The sequence below is a fragment of the Mus caroli genome, chromosome 13 (assembly GCF_900094665.2).
Source record: "Mus caroli chromosome 13, CAROLI_EIJ_v1.1, whole genome shotgun sequence".
NCBI classification, from domain to species: domain Eukaryota; kingdom Metazoa; phylum Chordata; class Mammalia; order Rodentia; family Muridae; genus Mus; species Mus caroli.
The window spans coordinates 56,558,171-56,570,507 of NC_034582.1; the positions used below are offsets into that span (position 1 = coordinate 56,558,171).

Genomic DNA, 12,337 nt, shown 5'->3' on the forward strand with positions numbered 1-12,337 from the left:
ACAAAACAAAACAAAACACCCAACTCTATAAAATTAAAGTGATTCTGAGGGCCGGAGAAGTCTGTAATTACAGAACCACAGTCTTTAAGGCAGGGTCTCTGTCATTAGGGATGGGAATAGATCAAGCCAAACAGTGAAAAATAAGGTAAATCGTGGCTTCGGGGTTTGAGACTGGCACTAATGGCAAATCAGCGGAGGAGATGCAAATGGGGTAACAATTACAGTTAATGGGGTAACATGAGCAGGTAGAAAACCCTTGAGACAACACCCAAGGTCCACGTCTTCGCATGTGCAGGGCACAACTCCAGCAGCAGCTTGGAGGCTTGTTGCTTTTCCTACCTTTTCCACCCCCTAAAAGACACGAAGATGGAGCCCCGAAGAGATGACATCAAGCTCTTCTGGCTGTGCTGGGCAAGGGTAAGGTGACTTCTGGTAGCAATTGTCTACTACCTCCGCAGTGGCGGGCTGGCCAAGTCCTACAAGCGCTTGTAGATGCCCAGAAGTGCTTTGCAGTTGGGGCAGTAGTGGTCCACATCTTGTAGGGCATCTACACAGAACGGGATGAAGCAGCAGCTAGCAATGATCCCAGCAGACACAGACTACCACAGGAGAGCCAGGTGAGGACTCCACCAATGTAGGACAGCTGGGTCATGATCATCTTGCTGCAGGAAGGACAGCACATCTGGACGGAGAGGTCATAGAAGGAAACAGGCTACTGCACATAAACTGTTTGCACAGCAGTTGTGTTGGCATTGGGGACAGGCACAGGCTGGATGTAATACGAAGGTGGATTCATGCCCTTCCCATCTGGGCCTGTAATGAGCACTGTGGCTGGTCCCAGCATAGGTGCTGGGGTCGTTGGGTACTAACTGTTGACACCCACTGTTTCTTCATAGGTTGGGGGTGCAGTGGGCACTACTGAAGGGCCTGCATCTACTTGGTAAGGTCCTAGAGCCGACATTTTACAGCTGCCCTTGACGCCAGTTGAGCCGAGAGGGCTCCGGGGAGGCAGGGCAAGCAGGGGGCGGAGATGTTTCCCCTTATTTTCTTATATGTCATCTAGAAATTGAAAATGTTGGATAGCCCTATGACTCACCTAGTTCTCTCAGTGTCTGAGACACCACAAAGCTTTACCACATCCTATATCATAGAGAAGCCTGAACTGTGAAGTCATAAGAATCGGTGAATGCCAAAAGAACTCACACAATATGTATTCACTGATAAGTGGATATTAGCCCAAAACTTAGGATACCCAAGATATAAGATACAATTTGATAAACGCATGAAACTCAAGAAGAATGAAGACCAAAGTGTGGACACTGTGCACCTTCTTAGAATTGGGAACAAAACACCCAGGGAAGGAGTTACAGAGACAAAGTTCGTAGCTGTGATGAAAGGATGGACCATTTAGAGACTGCCGTATCCAGGGATCCATCCCATAATCAGCTTCTAAACGCTGACACCATTACATACACTAGCAAGATTTTGCTGAAAGGACCCAAATATAGCTGTCTCTTGTGAGACGATGCCGGGGCCTAGCAAACACAGGAGTGGATGTTCACAGTCAGCTATTGGATGTATCACAGGGCTCCCAATGGAGAAGCTAGAGAAAGTACCCAAGGAGCTAAAGGGATCTGCAACCCTATTGTTGGAACAACATGATGTACTAACCAGAACCCCGGAGCTCTTGTCTCTAGCTGCATATGTATCGAAAGATGGCCTAGTCGGCCATCAATGGAAAGAGAGGCCCATTGGACTTGCAAACTTTATATGCCCCAATATAGGGGAATGCCAGGGCCAAAAGAATGGGAATGGGTGGGTAGGGAAGTGGGGGGCGCTATGGGGGACTTTTGGGATAGCATTGGAAATGTAATTGAGGAAAATATGTAATAAAAATATTAAAAATCAAAAAAAAAAAAGAATCGGTGAATGCCTCTCACATATCTGTTTCTATATCCTGAGTCTACAATCAACTTAGCACAATTCTGTAATATGAGGTAGGCCAGATAAATCCTATCAACACACTTACCTTTTAAAGATAATCATAAATTAAGAGCTACTGATGCTGAGCTGGAAGGAATGACAGGAAGCCCTTCCTCATCTTTTCCACTATTTTTTAAACAGTAAATCATACACAGCATTTGCCTTAGTAGAATACTGACTTCACATGGTAGTTTCAATTGACTTGCTAATCTCTAGTGGCATCTGTGCTTTATTTAGCTCTCTCCTAAATGAATAGACCCACACTTCAAGCTCTAATACATGCCACTAAGTTCTTCCTTTGGTAGAAAATGTTAGCTGTAAGGACAAAATGGTCAGGATATATGAAGAAACCATCTTGCATGAGGCAATTACAATGAACCCTAGCATGGAAAGACCCGTGTCCATTACTCTGTGTCCCAGTGACCAATGATTCTGGACTTTGTGTCAGTTACTCTCTGAGCACTAAGATATTATCAGGAGGAAAGAATCAACAGGAATTGAAAGAAGCCTTGGGCCAAAACAATCCACCCCTCCTGAGTTACATCTTCCCAACTTCCCTCTGATGACATGATATAGACTTATATCCTCATTCTCTGTCACATCTCTACCTTCCATACAAACATATTTTCATATCCATATCAATAAAATGTCCTCTGTTTGTTAAACATCACACAGAGAAAAATTACTCAGCATAGTTATGCCCTCTGTATAATATTTGTTTATGAAGAAGTCACAAAATATATCCTCCACCTTCTAAAGCACTGACCAAGTGTCAGGAGCTTTTTCTTGCCTTGGAAGAAACACCACAACGCAAAAACCCTAGCCACAAGGAGGCATTTTACCTGTAAGGGCCAATAAGGTCTTCCTTAACACGGAAGTTGAAGCTTAGGCAACAAAACACCACATTAATTGTTGAGTGCTAGCCATTTAAGATGTCCACATAAGACTTCTCCCATGAATATACATGGTTTATCACATCAACATTCCTTGTAGTATCATGCTGAAATAAATGGACATTAAACCAAGGCAGGGAGAATTATGCAGATATGGTACTAGTTTCACTGGAGAGTCTTTTCCTACGAAGACACTTTGCAAGCATGCAATCTTGACCTACATCTGCTATGAAGTCATTCATCTATGGAAAGCTGGGTGATGGCACTGAGGAAGATTCAACATATCCTTGTGATCTTTTCCTATGGATGACATACAAGTCCTTTGTGGGCCCAGCTACAAATAGAAAGTTGAGTGGCAATACATGGTATCATACCGTCTTGTAGATAAGTATGAAGACACAGGCAAAATAACTCAAGTTTTGGGAGCACAGAAGTGTGATTCTACAGTCCATTCCCAAAGATACTATTATTTTTGCCATTTCATTAGACAGTAACTTTTCAGTATAAGGTTGGGGTTTATTTGTCAGTTCATTAAGAACAACTTGAGTTTAGCGCATTAACATTTCATAGATAGGTCCTAGGCTAGACTTTTGTCTAACCTGATGATGGGCTGCCTCAAGCTTGCTTCTGAGACCTACATTTCAACTCTGTCATTTTATTTTGCTGACTTCATTAGTCTTGGTTGGCACCTCTGAACACTTGAAACTTGGAAGCTTGTGTCTTTTAAATCTACCATTGAGAACTCACATGTTATTCTGATGTGTTTGTTCAAATTTGTGATTTATTTTCTGTATATTCAACATTTTAACGATTATATAAAATATTTATTTTCCCTTCTAGTCCTATCTATTGGTGGTCTGTGTGCTTATATATCTAGTCAGTATATAATATCTTTGTTGGGAGTGTTTTAGGAAGTTTTCTTCTACAGTTTTGGTGAAGATTTTATGTACACCACTCATCTGGCATTCTTTTTCCTTCTTTCATGGGGTTCCTGTGAGCATGCTGTGTCACTGTGTTGCTCAACCTCACCAAAAATGTTTAGGCTAACGAAGTTCCAGCTAATTATAGCCTGGCTTTAGTGTGTAAATCCATTATGCTTATCTGGTGCATAACTCTTCTAAAGGATATTCTTGTGTAATACATGTGTCTGTAGTGTACATTTCAACAATATACAAAAAGTAAAAATCTGTATATGGATGATGCAACCAACTACCCAAGTGTCACACTAATCAAAGCACCAAATAAACCTTGAACAAGTGAAAAATGAATGGAAACTAGAAATAAAAAGGGACAAAGATTGAAGAAATCTGGAGAATCATCAAGACTTAAGTGACCCTAAGAATTCCACTGGAGAATTCCTACAGCTGATTTCACTTTCACCAAAGTAGCTGGACACAAGCCCAACACAAAAAGTCAGTACCAGTTCTATATGCAAATGGCAAATGGACTGAAAAAGAAATTATGGAAACACCTTTTACACTAGTCTCAAACAATATAAAATATATTGTAGTATCTGTAACAAAGCAAATGAAAGTCTTGTATGAATAAAATTTCAAGTGTGTGGAGAAAGAAACTGAAGTCGATAAAAGAAGATGGAAACATCTCTAATGCTCATAGATTGGTAGGGTTAACAGTATAAATTAGCATCCTACCAAAAACATTCTACAGATTCAATGCAATCCCCACCAAAATTCAAAAAAAAAAAAAATCTTTAGAAACTTTGAAATGACAATCATCAAGTTCATATGGGGAAAAAAGGATAGCTAAAATAATCTTGCATAATAAAAGAACGTCTTCCCATTCCTAATTCTAAGTGGCACTATAGAGTTATAATAATTAAAACCCCAGAGTATTGGCATAAAATTAGACAAGTTGATCAATGGAATAAATTTGGGAACCCAAACATAAATCCACACAATACGGACAACTTATTTTTTATCACCCAGAAATCAAAAATCACTGGAAAAAGACAGTAATTTTACAAATGTAGCTGGTCAAACAGGATGGTGGTATGTAGATGAATGGAAACAGATTCATATTTAGCATGCTGCAAAAAAAAATCTCATTTCTAAATGGATCAAAGACCTCAATATAAAACTGGAGAAACTAAATCTGATAGAAGAGAAAGTGGGGAATAGCCTTGAATACATTTGCACAGGAGACAACTTCTTGAACAGAACATCAATAGCATAGGCATTAGGATCAACAGTTAATAAATAAGACATCATGATGCTTAAAGACCATGAAAACATGCAGAGTTCAATGAAATGATTAAAACAATTCGAGACATTTAATTAGAATTAAGCAAAGAAATAGATTTACTGAAAAGTATCTTCAAAACTTGAAATGAAAAGCTAAGTATATCAAATAAAAACCTGAGACTTCATCCTCACTAACAGACAAGGCACTAAAGAACTTCTTATCTTAAGAAAAAGCAGCTCAGTCAAAGACAGTATTAACATTTTAAAATCCAAACACAAACATTGAGGAAATCTGAGACACTATAAAAGGGCATAACCTATGAATATTTCCTATTAGAGGAAGGAGAAGAATCTTAGATCAAAGGCACAGGTAGTATTTTTAACAAAGTCATAGAAAAAAATCCCAATCTGGGTGCTTATAAAAAAATCAAGAATTATACAGGAAAAAAAATTAACTCCAAGAGGGTTTTTTTTTTCGTTTTTCTTTCTTCCTTCCTTCCTTCCTTCCTTTCTTCCTTCCTTCCTTCCTTCCTTCCTTCCTTCCTTTCTTTCTTTCTTTTTTTTTTGAGATGTGGGCTGTTTATTGTATTTTATTTTGACAATTTGTTTGGTTTGGTCTTGGGGTTTTGATTTGGTTGTTTTGATTTTGTTTTATTTTTATTTTTGAGAGAAATAGATCATGAAATTGGATAGGTAACAAAGTAAAGAAGGTCTGAGAAAAAACGGAGAACAGGAAAATCATGATCAAAATATAGTGTATGAAAAAAATCAAGTGGAATAATAACTCACAAGAAAATTAAAAGAGAAAACTAAAACTATGTTTACCTTGTCTTTGGAATCTCAGTGCTCCTGCAAAGCCCATGATACTCTAGGCCCTCATTAAATGCATAATATTTCATTCATTCAGTTGAGCAGCAACATTTCCACTCCCAAGGTCTGGCATAAGGAAAGAAGACAAAATTCTTCATATGCTTTGAATACCCTCTCACCATTGTTCATTTTATAGGATTAAAGAAGGGCCTTTTTTTCTAGGCTTTCCAATTAGGGAAGATTAGGTTTCACACAGTGTGTCCACTGTAGCTTTCTAATTCCCCTAAGCCTTAAAATGAATATCTCTGTGTGCTGTATACAGCTGAACTACTAAGAATTTAATCTCCCTTCCTTCCCAAGAACTGTGGGTCAGTGCTCTGAAGGAAGCAATCAAGGAAAGAAAACACAGTGCAAGCTGCTGTCAATAAATGACACCCAAACCTTCCAAAAAAAAAAAAAAAAAGAATTTAATTGAGATAAAAGGCCGTTGAATTTGAGTTGTATTTATTCACATTCCTCTGATGCACATCTGTGTTAACAAGTCCAAAGTCATTGTTGCCTTCTGTTCATGTATTCCTAATCAGCATAATGTCATCAATATAGTGTATTAATTCCAATGTAATAGTTTGTGGAAGAGACATGTGATTAAATTATCTTCTAAGTAAGTTATAACCCAGATTAGTATATCCTTGAGGTAAAACTGTAAAGCTATACTGTTGGCCTTGCCAATGGAAAATAAATTATGTCTGGTGGACATAATCGACTAGCACTAAAAAAAAAAAAAGATATTTGTTCAATCGATAGCTGAGTGCTGTGTACCAAGAGATGTGTTCATCTACTCAAGTAAGGACACCACATATGTTAAAGGAGCTGGAAGTGGAGTCACTACTCAATTAAGTTTTTGATAGTCAATTGTCATTCTTCATGATCCATCTTCTGCACCAGCCAGATGGAGTTTTAAAAGGAGATATGATAGGAACCTTGACCCCTTCATTTTTTTTATGTCCTTAATTGCAACACTAATTTCTCCAATTCCTCCAGGTATTAAAACTGTTTTTTGACTCACGTTTTTCCTCTGAGAGAGACAATTTAAAAAGCTGTCATTTATCCTTTCAAAGATTACTAAACCTCATTCCACAGATCTTGGAACCAATATGGGAATTCCATACAGTAGTGGCTCCAGTCTAAAATCAGGCACAAGAAAAGGGGTGATAACAAAGCTTTTTAGATGTACTGATGCTTTTTTTATTAGTCTAAGTACATCTATACAAATTACACATACTTGAATTGAAGAAATAACCACAGGATGGGTAAGGCACCCACTGTCCCTACTGTTTGTCAGACTTCAGCCAAAACTCCAATCTCCTGACTTCCATGAGCCCATACATTAAATAGAGGACCACAAAATCTCTTGAGGTCTCCTGGAATCAGGGTCAATTCAGAACAAATATCAAATAGACCTCAGAAAGTCTGGGTGTTTCTCCAGTGTTCTGTTGCCCATGTACAACTAAATAGGTCACTTTCTAGAAGAAATAAAAAAAGGTTAAAAGTAAAAGATTCAAGTATTTCATCAATGTTCTTTCTCAGGGAAACCTGGCCCTGTGCTTCATTCAAAGGCTTCTGGCTCTAAGCTGGCTCAGGATTGAAATTTATCCAGGGGCCACAGTTCCTTTTGGCATGATCTAATGGATACCTTTATTTCATTGAGAATTTTTCACTTATACAGATCAAACAAAAATTCAGTAGTTTTCTTATCTATTTCATGCCTGGAAACCAAGATTGATTAGTCAGTATCAAAGGTCCATAGTACTCATTCACTATAGCATTCACATTGCCTATGATAACAATTTTAAGTAATGTATGATAACTATTTTAGGTGATGCAATTATAAACATTTGCTTTGTCTGTGATGCCCATTATGGTAATTACAATCACCTTGCATTTGAGACTCAATGCTGTTATCTGGCCCCTGTTACTTTGAGGTCTAATAAACCTGTTGCATTTAATTCACTGAAATGCACAGTAGCATCCATCCCATATACAACCACCAAACCCAGACACTATTGTATATGCCAGCAAAATTTTGGTGAAAGAACCTTGATATGGCTATCTCTTGTGAGGTTATGCCAGCACCTGGCAAATACAGAAGTAGATGCTCACAGTCATCTATTAGATGGAACACAGGGCCCCTAGTGAAGGAGCCAGAGAAAGTAACCAAGGAGCTAAAGAGGTTTGCAACCCTATAGGAGGAACAAAAATGTGAACTAACCAGTACACCCCATAGCTGTGTCTCTAGTTGCATATGTAGCAGAGGATGGCCTAGTCAGCCATCAATGGGTAAAGAGGCCCTTGGTCTTACAAAGATGATATTCCCCAGTACAGGGGAATGTCAGGGTCAGGAAGTGGGAGTGGGTGGGTTGGGGAGCAGGGTGGGGGGAGGATATAGGGGACTTTCAGAATAGCATTTGAAATGTAAATGAAGAAAATATCTAAAAAATATGCCAAAAAAATTCTCATACACTACCTATCTGGCACACATATAGGAGAGAATCCACACTCTTGTCTCATTTCATACTTAAATATCTAAAGGCATCTTATTTTTTAAAAAACCTTTACTACCTATAAACACATTATTCCTAATCAAACATATGTAGCCCAACTCCATCTTGAAAAAAAATATATGATGTGAATACAGGTTTCATAGAATAAAGGAAGCAATACTTGAAAGCAATCACCCTGGCACAAATAGAGAACACTAGCTTAGAAGAGTCTGTAGAAAACACAGATTATTCAGAGTTCCAAGGACCCATGAATCTGGACTCTATGGTGAGATAGTCATCTAGCCTTAAGAGATTGGCTAGATTTCCCCCACAATAAAGGGGGAAAATGCTACTAAACAGGAAAAGATTCACTGGGACAAGGGACACTCTAGGTCTGGTGAGTTATAGCAACGCAAATCTATTGAGGGGGTTTAAATCCTCTCATATTTCTGGACAATATTCCTAAGTACATTAAATTCTATACTTTCTTTCATTGAAATGACAGTGACATATTAATCATCAGAAGTATTGCCCAAAATATAGCCCCTCTTCATTAAGAAGTCACAAGGAATAAACTCACCATCTGTGTACCTCAGAGCCATGAGCACATACATCACTGTTGCCCTGGAGCCCTGGTTGTGAATAGGCAATTCACCTTTAAGGGTAAACAAGCTATTTCTTGATACAAAGATGCTCCAGCATCCAAATGTCCCACCCTTATGCAATAGAAAGAGTTTGGTTAATTTTCTCCCTCTCTCCATCTTTTCTTGGTCACACACAGAATTATGAGATTTATCACAATGGACAACATCTCATCTTACCATAAGACTCATTACTGGTGTGTATAATACAATAGTGAAATGAGGAATGTTATTTTTAAAGAGTTATAAAAGCTTTCTTACTTGAGTTTTTCTTTTAAATATAGCATATGAGATCTGTCATATTATATATTTTAATAATTTACTTTCTCAGCTCAGTATTAGCATCCCACAGGTCAGGCTCCATGAGTTCTTTACAAGTGTGTAGACCTCTAAATACCCTCTTTTGATTTTTATTTCCAATAATTTACCTAATTAATTAACAAGGTTATCTGCTATCAAATAACAAATACTACAGTGCCCTCTAGCAAAATGCAATTATATTACAAGTGCTTTATCAAGGACTCTGACTGATGGAGCAGATGAGAGAGCCATCTTGTGTCCCGGGTCCCTCAGAGACAGTCTGAGCAGGTGAAGGCATGGACTGCAGAAGCAACACAGCTTCTGGGACAGGCCCCGTTCTGGTCCACAGACATCCGGACACCTTCCTCACCAGAGGAGAGGTTACTGCCTGGGAGGGTTCTGACTGCCTGAGCAGGTGAGGGAGCCATCTTGTGTGTCCCGGGTCCTTTGGTGAACAGTCTGTGCAAGTGAGCACACAGACCACAGGGACAACACATCTTCTGGGACAGGCCCTGTTTCAGGCCTTCATCTTCAGACAGGAGGCAGGTCTAAACACCAGAACTCTGTACACCTTCCCAGAAAGAGGAGAGCTTGCCTGCAGAGAGTACTTTGAACACTGAGACTCAGGTGAGAGCTGGATTCCGAGTACTACCGACAGAGGCTAACAGAATCACAGGAGGAACAAGCTCCAGCCAGAGACAACTATAAAAAATAATGCCAGAGATTACCGGATGGTGAAAGGGAAATGTAAGAATCGGACCAACAGAAAATAAGACCGCTCACCATCATCAGAACGCAGCACTCCCACCTCAACCAGTCCTGGATGCCCCAACACACCTGAAAAGCAAGATACGGATTTAAAATCATATCTCATGATGATGGTAGAGGACTTTAAGAAGGGCATTAATAATCCACTTAAAGAAATACAGGAGGATACTGCTAAACAGGGAGAAGTCCTTAAAGAGGAAACATAAAAATCCCTCAAGGAATTACAGGAAAACACAACCAAATAAGCAATGAAATTGAACAAAACCATGCAAGATCTAAAAAAAGGAAGTAGAAACAGTAAAGAAAACCCAAAGTGGGACAACGCTGGAGATAGAAACCCGAGGAAAGCAATCTGGAACCATAGATGCGAACATCAGCAACAGAATACAAGAGATGGAAGAGAGAATCTCAGGTGCAGAAGATTCCGTAGATAACATCTGCACAACAATCAAAGAAAAAATAAAATGTAAAAAGATCCTAACTCAAAACACCCAGGAAATCCAGGACACAATGAAAAGACCAAACCTACATATAATAGGAGTAGATGAGAATGAAGATTTTCAACTTAAAGGGCCAGCAAATATCTTCAACTCCCAAAACTTCAACAACCCAAAAACTCCACCAGAGAATTCCTAAACCCAATAAACAGCTTCAGCACAGTAGCTGGATGTAAAATGAACTCAAACAAATCAGTGGCCTTTCTCTACATGAAGGATAAACAGGCTGAGAAAGAAATTAGGGAAACAACACCTTTCACAATAGTCACAATTAATATAAAATACCTTGGTGTGACTCTAACTAAGGAAGTGAAAGATCTTTATGATAAGAACTTCAAGTCTCTGAAGAAAGAAATTGAAGATCTCAGAAGATGGAAAGATCTCCCATGCTCATGGATTGGCAGGATTAACATAGTCAAAATGGCTATCCTGGGGAAAGCAATCTACAGATTCAATGCAATTCACATCAAAATTCCAACTCAATTCTTTACTGAGTTAGAAAGGGCAATTTGGGCTTTTCCTGAGCATCTTCAGGAGACATCTGGGATCCTGGACTCCACCAAGACTACTCTGCACAGGTGAGAGTGTGGACTACAGAAGCTAACAGCTTCTGGGACAGGCAGGTGCCAGAGAGTTTCTGAGGCAGCCCGGATTTCGGGTTTCAGACACCTTCCCTGCCAGAAGATAGGTGTCCTCCCGGTCCGGGAGGGCTTTACCTGAGCATCTGCGGGAGACTTCATGGATCCTGGACTCTACCGAGACTATGCTGGACAGGTGAGTGTGTGGACTACAGAAGCTAGCACCTTCTGGGACAGGTCCTGTTTCAGGCCTTCATCTTCTGCCAGGAGGCAAGTCTGAATGCCAGATATCTGTGCACCTTCCCTGAAAGAGGAGAGCCTGCCTTCAAAGAGAGCTCTGACCATTGAAACTCAGGAGAGAGATAGTCTCCCCGGTCTGCTGGTAGAGAATAACAGAATCACAAAAGGAACAAGCTCTAACCAGAGACAACTATAACAACTGACTCCAGAGTTTACCAGATGGCGAAAGGCAGATGTAAGAATCTTACTAACAAAACCCAAGACCACTGACCATCATCAGAACCCAGTACTCCCACCTCAGCCAGTCCAGGGCACCCCAAGACACCCAAAAACCTAGACCCGGATTTAAAGGCATATCTCAAGATGATGGTAGATGACATCAAGAAGGACTTTAATAACTCACTTAAAGAAATACAGGAGAACACTGCTAAAGAGTTGCAAGTCCTAATAGAAAAACAGGAAAACACATCCAAACAGATGATGGAAATGAACAAAACCATACTAGACCTAAAAAGGGAAGTAGACACAGTAAAGAAAAACCAAAGTGAAGCAACGTTGGAGATAGAAACCCTAGGAAAGAAATCTGGAACTATAGATGCGAGCATCAGCAACAGAATACAAGAGATGGAAGAGAGAATCTCAGGTGCAGAAGATTCCATAGAGAACATCGGCACAACAATCAAAGAAAATATAAAATACAAAAAGATCCTAAATCAAAACATCCAGGAAATCCAGGACACAATGAGAAGACCAAACCTACGGATAATAGGAGTAGATGAGAATGAATTTTTCAACTTAAAGGGGCAGCAAATATCTTCAACAAAATTATAGAAGAAAACTTCCCAAACCTAAAGAAAGAAATGCCCATGAACATACAAGAAGCCTA

The 12,337-nt window shown here is 39.4% G+C and overlaps 1 pseudogene; it reads right to left on the bottom strand.

The window, feature by feature from the left end:
- Window positions 1-476: 476 nt before the first annotated feature.
- LOC110307547 lies at window positions 477-961 on the bottom strand (annotated as a pseudogene).
- Between the last annotated feature and the right edge of the window lie 11,376 nt (window positions 962-12,337).